At 44.9% G+C, this 14,798-nt stretch overlaps 1 long non-coding RNA gene across 2 annotated transcripts; it reads left to right on the top strand.

Annotated features, from left to right (window-relative positions):
• Positions 1-2,809: 2,809 nt before the first annotated feature.
• Positions 2,810-14,325, top strand: LOC142871405 (uncharacterized). Of its 2 annotated transcripts, XR_012919655.1 has the most exons (5): positions 2,810-3,134; positions 4,540-4,692; positions 5,154-5,274; positions 8,834-8,940; positions 14,228-14,325. It is a non-coding gene; the product is annotated as an uncharacterized LOC142871405 (long non-coding RNA). The 2 variants fall into 2 exon arrangements; XR_012919656.1 differs by lacking the exon at positions 5,154-5,274.
• The last annotated feature ends 473 nt before the right edge of the window (positions 14,326-14,798 follow it).

Raw genomic sequence — 14,798 nt, 5'->3', positions numbered from 1 at the left:
TATGCCTTATCATACCATAAGTTTTGGGTGGGAAAAAAATCCTTGCAAACTTTGGCTCTATTTGATGCTTTGGATTTCTTCTAAGGTTTATCTACTCAGAAGTTCCCTGTTATGAAAATAAGAAACTTGTTGAGCAACTATCACTTACAAAGTATTAGTCGTGGAGAGTTTTGCTAATTATTGTAGACACAGTTAGCTTTATTCAGCAATAATTTCATTGATAAGGAAAATGCCCATAGTGTTTTCACCAAGACTATTAGGGTTTGGTTTTGAAAAAACTCCCTTCAAAGTCTCCATTGGCTGTTTTGCTTCCTGTGTCTCAAGTATCAATTTCACCAAGATTCTGCACTTACTCCTTTTCTCTTATTTTGGAGTTAAATTTAAGACAACAAGCTGTACATACCTGCTACTTTGTGCTTCCCTGAAACAGAATGAGACATGGGTCTTGGCTTATAGAGGCTTACACTTTAGGCAGCTGCCTACATACATGACCAGATTAAGATGCATATAGTGCTAAATGTTATGAGATATCAAATGCTGGAAGGCTGCTGAAAGGTCAGAGTTACACCAAGCATGAAGATTTGGGGTGGCTTCTTGTGCTGAGTTTTAGAAGGGAAAGCAGATTTTCCCAGAATGACTGAAAAGAATATTTCGGACCCCACATACTCTCGTAGACCCTTTCCACTTGCCCACCGAGAGGTGGAGTCTGTATCCCCGGCCCTGGAACTCGAGTGGGGCTTTATGACTGCTTTGATGGCAGGGTGAGGCAGAGTGATGCCGCCTGACGTCGGAGGCGGGACTTAGCTAGGTCATCAAAGGCGTATGGCTTCCGCCTGGCTCACTCGCTCTTGGGACCCAAGCCTTTGGAGCCACCATGCCGGAGAAACGGGAGGGAGATGGAGATTATTTCAGCCCTAGGCACTTGTCTGATTTCAACTACCTGAGACATTTTGAGCAAGAACCACCATACTCAGCCCATGGTCTGAATAAAATAGTGGTGGTCATTTGAAGCCACTAAATCTGGAGGTTGTTTGTCACCCAACAGTGGAAACCTAGAGCAGCAGAGGTGGGAAGGACATTCCAGGCAGAGGGCATAGGAGAGGGAGCCCGGGATCTTCCCCTCACAGCTCTCATCCGGTGCTGGTTCTGACTGTCCTTTCCACGCAGGCGACTCCTGGAGATGTAGCTGCCGTCCTCCTCCCTCAAGCTGATGCCCGACCTTCCTCACTGCCCCCCTGGCGGCTCTGTCTGGGCATCCCACTCAAGCTCTGAGCACACCGGATCACCACGTGACTCCAAACGATCCCCTGGAAACATATATTACTTGTGTTCAGTATTTTTATTAATGGCACCACCCCGATCCCAGTTATCCAGGCTAATAATCTGGGTGTTTTCACTGATTTTTCCCTCTCCCCAAATTTCATATCAAATACCTCCCGTATCCAGCAATTCTCCTTCTACAGTACTGTGCGCCTATTGTGCCACCACCACCCCGTGTCTCTGTGCCCTGCTTCAAGTTCAGACCCCTGACGTGGCCTGGGCCGGTACCCCAAGCTGGTCTTTAGCTTCCTCTGTGCTCTCAATAGTTTTACTTTCCTCCCCCAATTTCTTGCCAAAGTTGTGGGTAAAGTAAGACAAAAACAAGGACTTCCAACTTGAGCAGATGGCGAAACGATATTCAGTTGGAGAGCAGGGAAGCCAGGTTAAAAAGTAGAAGACCTGCATTTTCCATCGGTCTACTCCCCCAGCGTTGTGCCAGTAAGTGTCCTACAGTCTCGAGGATTCGTCACCTGCCTAGACGCTCCCTTTTCCATCTCCATGGCCAGCTCGAGGTAGGACTGGGGAAGGGGCTCTGGTGAAAACATGGAGCCAGCCTTGCAGGGTGGCTGGGAGCTAGGGGAACAGGCAGCTCTGCGTACCCTTTGGTCTGGCCCAGTCGTTGGAATAAGATCAATGCCAGGGCGGGCACCTGAGTGGAGCAGGGGTGGGAGTTGGGCAGAGCGTCAGTGAGATTCCACGAAGCAAGGGGGTTGAATAAGATTCACTGCTTCCTGGGTCAGGCTTGGCTCTCTCCAGGGACTCTTATCTGTCCTTCCCTTCTTCTTAAAGGGGAAGCTACAAAGCACCTGATCCCATCCTATTCTTCCCTGGATGAAATGACTGTCTGGCGTCAGCAGAGCAGAGAGGTCCAGCGGGTGGAAGGGCAGCAGCCTGCCGGGAGGAGGTCTGACGGGCAGGCTGGCCGAGCATTCTAGCACCCAGGATCAGTCTCTAGTCCCACAGATCTGGTGTTTCAACAATTTGAAGAAATATAAGAAATCTGCCTCCTTTGGCTGAGTTGGTCCTCGGGAGTTCATTATGGAAGCCCAGTGTAACTGGCTCAGATCACATCAGTCAAGGAGAGCTTGCAAAAGACTCTCTGTACAGACTGTGACAAAGGCCGTCCTAAAAAGTGCCCAGCCTGGGAGCCTGAGGTTGGCAGGGCTATCCGCAAGCTGGCGAGGGCTGTCTAGGGCCGCTGCAGGCTTCGCTGGCTCCTTCCGGGGCTTCTCACCAGGGCGCTCATGCCGCCACTGCCAGCCGGTTCCTCTGTAGGAGAAATCCGCTCTGTGCTGAGGCCACCGTGTCACAAAGAGTCACGGTGTCTGTGTAGAAATGCTGGCCTGTGCCCGGAGCCCCGCCCCGGTGGGAGGGGGCAGGATATGGTTTCAAATGGTTAGTATTCACGACAGCTACCAGCTGAGGCCCTGCTGTGTGCCATGCTACACTGAGCTAGGGAAATAATGGAGAAAAAGTAGTCCCTGGCTTCAATGACTTCACAGTTTATTTGGGGAGACAGACCAATACAAAGGGATTTCAGTACAGCGTGGGGCAGGTCGGGCGGCACCAGGCGGGACATCTAACTGTGACCTGGACACCAGTGAAAACTTCCTGAAAAGAATCTTGATAATTCATCGAACATGGGAAACCATCTGTGTTTCCCAAACCAAGCCAGAAAGATCTCAGCACAGGAATTTGGAGCAAAAGAGTCGGCATGGTCTTTCGAGTCTCAGGATTGGGGATATCGTGGATGTTTCAGGGAGCAGCTCACCCCAACACTGAAGGCCAGGAGGTCTCAGAGTGACTATAGCCAGGTCTGGGAGATGTGTCCCTTCCACTAACGAAGATGGTCAGCGAGCACTCATGGTGGCCAGGGACCCCCCCACACCCCGATTGCTAAAGTGTCTGGCTCACCTGCATGCGGGCCAACCAGCACCCCCACCCTCCATCCCCAGAAATCTGGGGGCAGCCACTGAGTAGAGACAGGAAGTAGACGAAGGCAGGCCCTGGTTAAACCCCCACTGCCCACGCTTCATACACCGGCACAGCCTCTTTCTAACTCTTTCCTAGCTCCCTAGCTCCTGGCCCTGCCCAAAGGAAGAACAGGTGCTAATCTGAAAGGTCAGAGTCTAGAATATTCACTGGGCCACATTATACTGGTAAACTACCAGGTTATTGTACTTCAAAGACATCCACGCCCACTGCTACTTTCTTCTACTTCCTGCCTTGGTCCTGGGAAGGTCTTGATCTTTGGGGCCCACTGTGCTTTTTCTTCCTATCTAGACAGAGGTGAGCAGCCCCAGACTGTGCTGTCGCCTCAGCACGGGCTTCGCCCTGTCTCTGCCCCTGGATATGCTGTTAAGTGAGTAGGTTAGGTTGGGGTCTGCTCACTCCCTTAGCACATGTGCCTGCGTGTGCTGCCCCAGGTTTAAATTCAAGAGGAGGGGAAGTGGGGAGCTTGCTTATACCCCAGCCACCTGACACATCATCCTTTCACCAGCGTCTGCATTCGAGTGTCAGCTACTAATAAGGATAGTAAAAAGAAAATGGCATTTTAAAATTCTCATCCTGCTTCTCCTCCTTATATGGGACCCCAAGGGGCAGAGCATGATTGGCAGGACAGTATTTTAGCCTTCCTGGGTCCCTGGCTGTAATATCATTATAATATTTACAATTCCACTGAAACCCTAACCCCAGCCTCCAATGGTCCCCTGTAGAGGGAAAGCAGAGCCTTCTGCTTATGGGCATATTGGACTGAAGCCCAAAGCCCTTGGATCCGCCCAGGCATATTGGCTCAGCTTCAGCAAGCAGCAGTGAGCAGACAGACTGGGCAGCTCAGGGCTTGGGGTGGAAGTACCAGCTTTGTCCCCAGCTCTCCGGAGGGAGCTGGCTGTGCCAGGTGCTCCGCCTCGCCCTGCCGGTGATGCCCTGTGGCATGAGTCTGGTGCAGTTTTCAGCTGGGAGGTCTGGGTCTACTGGCTCCAGGAAGGTGGGTGTGGCGGGGAGGAAATCATGCGGGTCGTCTTTGGATGGACCTCACGTGGGATTTGTGCTCCTGGTTGAATCCTGGTCAAAAGGGTCATGGTCGGCTGAATAATGGCCACCAGAGGTGCCTGTGCCTCATCCCCGGAACTTGTGAGTATGTTAAGTTACATGGCGAGAGGGACTTTGAAGATGTAATTAAGGTTACGGATTTCTTTTTTTTTTTTTTTTTTTTAGGCAGGGTCTTGCTCTGTTGCCCTGGCTGGAGTGCCGTGTGTTACATCATAGCTCACTGTGTCATAGCTCATTGCGTCACAGCTCACAGCAACCTCAAACTCCTGGGCTCGAGTGACCCTTCTGCCTCAGCCTCCCAAGCATCTGAGACCACAGGTGTGCACCACGACGCCTGGCTAGTTTTTCTATTTATAGTAGAGACAGGGTCTCGCTCTTGCTCAGGCTGGTCTCAAACTCCAGGCCTCAAACAATCCGCCCGCCTCGGCCCCGCGGAGTGCTAGGGTTCCAGGCGTGAGCGACCGCGCCCGGCCAGGGTTATGGATCTCGAGTGGGAAGATTAGCCTGGATTATGCAGGCGCGCTCAGCAGAGTCACACGAGCCCTTGAAAGCAGAAGAGCCTTTCCTGGTTGATGGGAGAGGAAGAGAGATACAGCAGAAGAGAAGACAGGAAATGTCAGGCACGAGAAAGACTCCAGTCCCTCTCTTGCTGGCTTTGAAGAGGAAGGGCGACATGAATGTGGGTGGCTTCTAAAACCTGAGAGTGACCCCTGGCCAATAGCCAACAAGGAAATAGGGACCCCAGTCCTATAACCATGCGTACTGCACTCTGCCAACAGTGTACGTGAACCTGGCAGCGATCCTCCCTCGGAGCCTCCGGTGAGGAACACAGTCCTGCCACCACCTTGCTCACAGCCCGGTGAGAGCCTGTCCAACTCCAGCCCTGCACTGAAATAAAAAGTAGGTGTTGTCTTAAGCCCTAAAGTGTATGGTAATTTGCCATGGTAGCAACAGAAAATGAACACAGCAGTGGAAGACCAAGTGCTATTGCAGAATCAGGCCACAGCCTTGGTCCTGCGTGCTCCAGCCATCTGCAGTTTCTTAAAGGGCTGGTGGATGGGGTTCCTGAAACACAGACTCAAGGGATGAGCTCCCAGCCTCCGGGGGCTCTGGTTCTGAACAGGGAACTCTGCCTCCTGCTCACCCTCTGTGCTGGTGGGTGGCATCCTCTGACACTCCGGTTTCTGAGATGGCTTTCTGAGTAAGGAGACCCCACAGTTGCCCTGCAGCTTTTTGAGCAGACAGAGTGGCAGAGAATAGGTACGTCTATTGCAGTCAGGGACAGCATGCACTGTGCCCCGAAGGAGAGAGTTGTGTCAGCCAAGGGCAGCATCTTGCCTTTAAGGTTGTGGTTCTAGACCCTTAGGACAGAGATGTTGGCTGAGAAGTCAGATAGAATTATGTCAACTCCAAACTGTGGGATTAGCCAAGGACAGGCCCAACCCTTTCTGAGGGAACAGCTGGGGACAGTGCTTGGACACCAGCAATCTAGAAGGTGGCCTCTCCCAGATAGTGTCCAACCAGCCAGGAGGATGTCGGTGCATCTGGCTTTGTGCCTGAGCTCATTTCAGTTGAGTCACTCTTTTTTTTCTTAAAGAAAAGCCAGTTCATGTGATGAACTGCGGGGTGTCGCTCGCCTGCCCTCTCGCCAAAGCAGCCGGCCTGCCCAGAAGCGGGGACAGGGCGAAACCCGGACTTCCCCAACACGACCAAACTGCGCAGGTGGCAGGAGCCGTGACAGTTTTGGGGGGGAAATCAAGGGTATATCATCTCACCACATCTTTCTGGGAAATAAATAAATTAGCAGGGGATAGTCATGATTAGATTCTAGCCTTTTAACTTGAATCCTAAAAGAAGGTCCAAATAGTAACCAAACCAACAGCAAAAGATATCAGGGAGATTGCCTTCATGCTATTTTTAGGCAACTGGTAAACCCTAGTAGAAATGCCCTCGATTATGGAGAGGTAAGCAGAAAAAAACTCAGCATGAAATCTATGCAAAAAAGCATCTGCAAGAAAGAACACAGTAGACAAAAGATGAATAGAATTCTTCTGAAGTTTTACTCTAGGAAACAGAAGGATGACAAAATCTTGGGCCGAGGGGCTAGAGCTCAGCCCTTTCATGCTCTGCTGGTGGTGACATAAATTGGTCCAGCATTTTTGGAGCATACTGGGACAGTAGGAATGAATATTTTAAATGAGTGCTCCTTTGACCCAGCAATCCCACTTCTTGTAATTTCACCCAAGACAATAATTGCCAAAACATTCAGAGATCTAAAGGCAAGGACTTTCATCTTGGCTTTGTTTATGATAGTGAATAATGGGTGCTTATCAATGGGGTCAAATCATTGGTTAAAGAAATTATGGCATTTCCACCTACATAACGTATAAAGGATGATGTATAAACATGCAGATCTTTATGTGATGGCCTGGAAATTTGCCTGTGACATATAATTGAGCACAAAAAAGGGATAACAGAGCAGCATGATGCCATGGGTGTAATATTTTAATAGGTGCACACAGAGGGCTGTCTGGAAGGATGTTCACCCTAACAGTTGAATTTTACTTTATTCTTTGTACATTTCTGTATGATCTCAATATTTATATGGAGCCAAATCTTTAAAGAATAAAGCTATTTTCAAAAGAAAGAAGAACGTGGTAGACGTCTGCTCAATGTACTGGTTATGATTGAATCCATAGCCGACAATTTGGAAAAGGTCAGTTACTGTGGGGTATTATACGGATTGACATAGCCATACATTAAACATTTATTTTAATTTAAAGAAATAAGTGAACAACACCCATTCACTATCTTTTGCTATAGAGATAGATGTTTTATTTTCGTGTTTCATAAAACTGAGTGCAGAATCCTTTTAGATATTTCCCCCATATTTGTCTATATTTAATCTGATACTGATATTTTTACTCAACGTGCTCAAGTCAATACTCAGTACAAATAGTCCCTCTTCCTTGTGTGCTTCTAGATTAAGAAGGAAAAAGTTGAAAAATTTTTTTTCAACTTTCTCTTTAGTGAGAATGGCCCAGTGGTAAAATTCTTAACGAGGCACCAGCGGTCCACTGAGGGTTTCTGGGGCTGCTCTAGCTTGGGGCTTGCACTCAGCATCCAGTCGGCTGCCAACGTCTTGTTTCCCCACTGCTGTCTTTACAACACAGGGCCTGCCATACCCGCTGAGCATTGCTGCCTTTGACATCACTGTAGATCCTGTGGGACTCCTCCCCTCCACTGCATTAATTAGAAACTGTCACTGCACTGCTGGGCACTGCTGTAGCTTGCATGCATGACTGCCACTGCTTCTGAACACTGCCACCCCTGCCATGCATTGTTGTCACCACTATCAACACCAGTGCCAATATCCCAGATCCCATGGTGTCGAAGCTGTACAGTGGTCTATAGCAAAATAGGGGCAGAGTACCTCCATTCCTTGAGGTGTTATACTCTGTTAGAGGAACCCCAAGTGAGAGCTGTTTATACCCCTCTGTTTCCCTGAGTTTTTAGTGGAAGAGCCCTTTCCATTTTAACACACACTCCATTGCTATGACCTGAGCCACAGGTCACTGGCTGGGGCAGGTCTGAGTGATGGACACCCAACTACATAGAGAATTACCTCTCTATGACAAAAACCAAGGCTTTGTCAATGGGCCAGCTTGGTGTATTGACTTGTGCTGAGTGAGTCCCCTCCTAGCCGGCTCCTACCCCGTCATGCCAGCAGAGCCCTCCTATGTTCTCTAGACATGGTTAGATTTTATTGGTAAACACACTTGGACTCAAGGTGGGTCTTCCACTGCAGATCTTTTGGGGAAAAGAAGGGGAAGCAGAGAAAGATTTTAAATATTTTGACTTTTAAACAAGTATTATTTTATGATCATAAAAAGCACGTATTAATTTTATTAAAAATATGTAAAATACATAGAGAAAAAAAGACTGAAGAAAATAAGTCACTTGTAATCCTACTACTTAGAAGTAATCACAAATAGTGTTTTGATGTTTTTTAATTCCTTCATTGTTTTGTATTATTAAGATCACACTTTTTATGTAATTTTATAGCCTGTTTTTAATGACCTGTCAATATCTCAGAAGCAAATATCCCTTGATTGTAAAAATAATTTATAAGCAAACTTTTCACGTGTAATATACAATGTTATGTATATTAGTTATGAGTTGTTTGGTTGAAAATCACAGAAACCTACTCAAGCGAGTGTAAATGTTTTTTGTTTTTGTGTGGTTTTTTTTGAGACAGTGTCTCACTTTGTTGCCCAGGCTAGAGTGAGTGCCGTGGCGTCAGCCTAGCTCACAGAAACCTCAATCTCCTGGGATTAAGCAATCCTACTGCCTCAGCCTCCCGAGTAGCTGGGACTACAGGCATGCACCACCATGCCCGGCTAATTTTTTTGTATATGTATTTTTACTTGGTCAATTAATTTCTTTCTATTTTTGGTAGAGACGGGGTCTCACTCAGGCTGGTTATGAACTCCTGACCTCAAGCGATCCACCCGCCTTGGCCTCCCAGAGGGCTGGGATTACAGGCATGAGCCACCACGCCTAGCTGTGAGTGTAAATTTTTAAAAATGAAAGAAATTTGTTATGAGGATCATGAATGATTTCTAGAAACTAAAGGCAGAGATGCAGCTGGAGCTCAGGACCAGACTGTGAACTGGGATAGGACTTAGGAAACCCAAGGTGCCCCTTCCCTCCAAATTGCATCTGTTGCTCTCTGTGGTTCTCCATTTTCTCTGTTTGTGCACATGGCCTTTTGCAGAAAACATGGCCATTGACCATTCCTGAGTTTACGTGTCCAGGACCCCCAGGGAGAAACTGGCATCTCTCAGTTCTGGTTTCAAATATTTGGGAAGGTGCCCTGATTGGTCCAGTTTTGATCAAGTGCTGGCCCTGGTCCAACGAATGGCAGGGCAGATGACCAGGAGCCTTTCTGCTCCTGTTGAAATGCGAACAGGGTCAGAACGAGGGGTTCAAGGAGAGGGAGCTCCTGGAACACTGAGGGCGGCAGGTGGAGTCTGGTCAGCGACCTGTGTGGCATCCCACCATTTCCCTGTCACTGTAATCAGCACACACAAACAGGCACCGCACCGGGGCTGAGGGCCGATGTGTTGCCCACCTCACCCTCCACGAGCATGCAGGTCCCAGGTCCTACTCAGCCCAGGTGCCAACTTACACTTACAGATGGGTATTATTGGAACTGGCAAGGAATTCTTCTAGATTATCAGAGGCTGTCACTGGACATCTCCAGACCCAAACTGTCTGTGTGCAGCTCTCGCCCCAGGGAAAAGCTTCCACTTATCCATGATATGAGAAAACTCTTGTTCAGTAGAATCAATGACTGGTAAATTTTAACAAAGGAAAGGAAATACATCTTCCATCATGAATAACCAGTCTGCTGCAGGGAGTAATTGTGCCGGAAATAAGGCTTGGGTTTCCGAAAGAGTCAGATGGTTTTATGATCATTAATAACCTTCACAGTTATGCATGTGTGGATTTCATATTTCATGGTATGTGCTGATTGCCTGGAGGGGTCAGGAAGCCATATTTTCCAGGATTACATGAATGGGTAGGTCCATTATTAGAGGCTGTTATCTTCTTCTAAATTATTAATTGTTGGTCACAGACTTGATGAAATGATCAGAATTGAAACAAAACAAAGCCCTGAGTATTCATGTGCATCTAGGGCTTGTTCCTGAGGTCTCACTGGCTTACAGAGAGAGCCTGGGGGATGCTGTGGTTCAGTGGTCCTAGCTCAAGGCGGAGAGGAGGCAGGGACTGCTATTAGTACCATTCTCCTTTGTGTGGATTGAGAAATATGGGAGTTTCCTGCTTCCCACAGGAGGGATTCTTTCCCAGGAACCCCCCACTAGAACTCTCTTTAGGCTCCAGTGCAAGGACTGGATCACGAATCTATGCATTTGTGCACGGGAAACTGGCAAATGTGGCTTTCAGATTCCCTCCTCAATATCCTCCGTAGTGGGAGGCTGGCTTGGCCAGCAAGATAGCCTTGATGTTGCGTGGGTAACCGTGAGGGTCTCCCACCCCACAGTGCACAAAGCCCGGTGCTAGGCATCATGGTGGAACACAAAACTAGTACAAGTCATGGTCATTTGCAAAGAGGGACAATTTGACTTTCTCTTTTCCAATTTGGGTGCCTTTTATTTCTTTCTCTTGCCCGATTGCTCTGGCTAGGACTTCCAGTACTATGTCGAATAGGAGTAGTGAAAGTGGGCATTCTTGTTTTGTTCAATTCTTAGAGGAAAGGCTTTTAACTTTTCCCCATTATTAGGATGTTAGCTGTGTGTTTGTCATATATGACCTTTATTATGTTGAGGGATGTTCCTTCCATGCCTAGTTTGTTGAGAGTTTTCATCATAAAGGGATGTTGAATTTTATGGAATGCATTTTCTGCATCTGTTGAAATGATCATATGGGTTTTGTCCTTCGTTCTGTTGACGTGATATATCATGCTTATTGATTTGTATATGTTGAGCCATCTTTGCATCCCTGAGATAAATCCCACTTGGTCATGGTGTATTATCTTTTTGATGTGCTGTTGGATTCAGTTTGCTAGCATTTTATTGATGATTTTTGCATTTATGTTCATCAGAGATATTGGCCTGTGGTTTTCTTTATTTGTGTTTCCTCTTCTAATTTTGGTGTTGGGGCAATGCTGGCCTCATAAAATGAGTTAGGAATTCCTCGTCTTCTATTTTTTGGAACAGTTTGACGAGAATTGGTTTTAGCGCTTCCTTATAAGTTTGGTAGAATTTGGCAGTGAAGCTATTAGGTCCTGGGATTTTCTTTGTTGCAAAGAACTTTTTTTTTGTTATGGCTTTGAACTCATTAGTTGTTACTGGTCTGTGCAGGTTTTCTATTTCTTTCAGATTCAATCTTCACAGGTTACTGTATATGTCCAAGAATTTATCCATTTTCTGTAGATTTTCCAGTTTGTTAGCATTTAGTTATTCATAGTAGTCTCTGATGATCTTTTGTTTTTCTGTGCTATCAGTTACAATATATCCTATTTCATTTCTGATTTTGTTTATTTGGAGCTTCTCTCTCTGTGTCTCTCTTTTTTTTTTTTTGTTAATCTAGCTAGGAGTTAATAAATTTTGTTTATCTTTTCAAAAACATAACTTTTTGTTTCATTGATCCTTTGTATTTTTTTTAGCCTTTATTTCACTTGGTTCTATTCTGATATTTATTATTTCTTTCCTTCTACTAATTTTGTGTTTGGTTTGTTGTTGCTTTTGTACGTCCTTGAGGTGTATTGTGAGCTTATTTATTTGAAATAAACAAATAACTTTTTTGATGTAGGCATTTATTGCTATAAGCTTCCCTCATAGCATTGTTTTTTCTATATCCCATAGGTTTTGGTATGTTGTTTTCCATTTTCATTTGTTTCAAGGAACTTTTTGATTCATTTCTTAATTTCTTCATTGACCCAGCTTCACTCAGGAGCATGTTGTTTAATTTCCATGTATTTGTACAGTTTCCAAAGTTCTTATTGTTTTCTAGTTTTATTCCACTGTAGTCTGAGAAGATACTTGTTATGATTTTGGTTTTTTCAAATTTGTTGACACTTGTTTTTTGTCCTAACATATACTCTATTGTGAAGAATGTTCCATATGGTAATGAGAAGAATGTGTACTCTATAGCTGTGGGATGAAATGTTCTGTAAATGTCTATTAGGTCTATTTGGTCCAAAGTGCAATTTAAATCCAATTTTTCTTTGATTTTCTGTCTACATAATATGCCCAATGCTAAGAGTAGAGTGCTAAAGTCCCTAATATTATTGTATTGAAGTCTACTTCTCCCTATATATATATAATATTTACTTTGTATATCTGAGTATTCTGATGTTGGGTGGATATATATTTAGAGTTGTTATATCTTTTTACTGAATTGATCCTTTTATCATTATATAGTGACCTTCATTGTCTATTTTTACTGTTTTGTACCTAGAGTCTGTTTTAGCTGATATAGGTATAGCTATTCCTGCTCACTTTTGGTTGGAATGTATCTATTGGGAATCTGCATTTCTTGTATCTAGATGTCTAAATCTCTCACTAGACTTGGGAAGTTTTCAGCTATTATTTTGTTAAATAGTTGTTCTATACAATTGAACTTCTCTTCAGCTTCTGGAACACCCAAAATCCAAATATTTGGTCACTTTATGGTGTCTCATACGTCACATAGGCTTTCTTTTTTCTTTTTTTATTCCTTTTGCTTTTCCTTTTTTTTCTTCTGACTATTTCAAGAGACCTATCTTCAAGTTCTGAAATTCTTTCTTCTGCTTGATCTAGTATATTGTTGAAGCTCTCAATTATATTTTTCTTTCATTTATTGAATTTTTCAGTTCCAGGATTTCTATTTAGTTCTTTATTATATCTATCTGTATGGTGAATTTCTTATTCATGTCCTGAATTGTTTTTCTGATTTCATTGTATTATTTATCTGAGTTCCTTGTATCTTACTGAGCTCCTTTAATATCTCTACTTTGAATTATTTTTCAGAAATTTCATATATTTTGTTTATGTTGGAATCTGTTGGAGAATTATTATTGTTTGGACTCCAGAGAGCTCCCTAGTCCAGTCTCGGGACTCTTGGGGGTCAAGCAACTTTCCCATAGCTAGAATTGCAGGAGTCATGGTGAAAATATATACTGCTAGTGATGTCCTCCTTATACTTTCCCAGCACCGATGCCTCTCCAGGCTCCTGGCTGATCCTGGCCAGGCTGTCTGCCTTACCTCCTTCTCCTTTAGTGCCTCAGGTGTGTCCTGTCACTTTTCTGCTGAATTCCAGCATTCTCTCTTAGAGATTCCCTTCAAAGTGTGATTATCTATTTGGTGTTTGGGTTCTCCTTTGTGGAGAAGATGGGTGTCTGGTGCCTCTAGTCAGCCACCTTGAAGTCCCTCCTCACTTGAAAATTTTTTTTTTAATTTCGATGCCTGACTCCACTCCCAAAGATTTTGATTGCTCTGGTCTGGGATATGACCTGAGCCTCAGAATTTTTAAGACCAATGTGCAGCCAAAGCAAGAATCCCTGAATTAGGAAAATTGAGAGAAATTCATTTTATGTTCCAGAGAGTCTAAATATGCCCTCACATCATTCCACTTTTTACAGTTGCATCAAGGTTTATCTGTTGATTTTAATTTGCTTTCTGGTTCCTTTGAGGGACCATCCTTCCCATTTTTCTGTCTATTCTCTCCCAATTCCCCCTAGGTTCTGGGGTAGGTACATGGCCCACATGGATTCAGCTAGGCTCAATGAGCCAATGAGTTATGAGAGAGAAAAAAATCACTCATGACTCCCATTAAATGTGATAACGCAGACTTTATTCAGGGCCATTGTGATAGACATAGGCACTACTGTGATGAGATTTTGCAGCGGGGAAGAGAGATTAGGGGCAACTCTGAATATAACAAGGAAAATCAGGAATTTATAGCCAAAGAGCAGGGTGGGGATCAGTGGATGGAAAATTACTAAGTGGAAACATCGGGGGTAAAGTGGATTCTGGCTAAACAAACCTAACAGGATTCATGCTGAAGGCAGGCCAGGGTGAGCTGACATCACCTGGGGAATGGTGGAAGACAAGGAACCTAATTAGATACAGAGGGTGGTCGGATATTGAGGATGGGTGAACTGGATCAGGAAGCTTCTTACTAAAATTGGACAATGCAGAGGTGAACATGGATGCCCAAAAGTCGGGGCTGAGTTCAGGGGAGCCTGCATAGAGTTTGGTCAAGGAGAGAATCTTTGCCAGATTCTCAAAACCTTGGACTTTCTCTGAAGCTACTGGAAAAGAGAAACTCTCTTTCTCCTGAACAGGAAGCTGGTAACCTGTGGGCCTGGAGTTTCTGGGACCACCACGGAGAGAGGGTGACCCTGGAAATGACACCAACACAAGGAGAACAGAGCGAAAGAATAGGAACAACACACTGGTGACATCAACTGAGCACCTGGATCCAGCCCTGCTTGAAGCCAGATACTCCTGAACTTCATTGTTATTAAGCCAAAAAAATTCCAGGTTTTGTTTAATCTCTTTCATTTGAGTTTGTCAGTTGTACCTATAAGAGTTCTGTCTGTTATAAGAATGTTTCTCAAAACCTTAAAAGTAAGCTTTTATGGATATAGTTTTCTTCTTTCCCTTGTATGTGTTCTACCTAAATAGGCTGGTGTGAGTAATTTAATGACTAAAGCAAGGCAATATTTTAGATTTGAAAAGAGCTGACTCTACAATACCAGTCTCACAGGTTTGCTGTGAGGATCATGAGATAAAACTTCCAACAGGCTGTCATACAAAAAATGTATGTTTTAGTGCTGCTGCTACTGTGTTGTTGTTGTTATATTTGGGTTTTTTTTTTTGAGAAAAGCTGCCAGCTACATTTCAGTTTGGGTG

Source organism: Microcebus murinus, chromosome 6 (genome assembly GCF_040939455.1).
Source record: "Microcebus murinus isolate Inina chromosome 6, M.murinus_Inina_mat1.0, whole genome shotgun sequence".
NCBI lineage: Eukaryota > Metazoa > Chordata > Mammalia > Primates > Cheirogaleidae > Microcebus > Microcebus murinus.
Note: the sequence above shows the minus strand (reverse complement) of the source record. Positions and strands in the feature narration are given on the sequence as shown.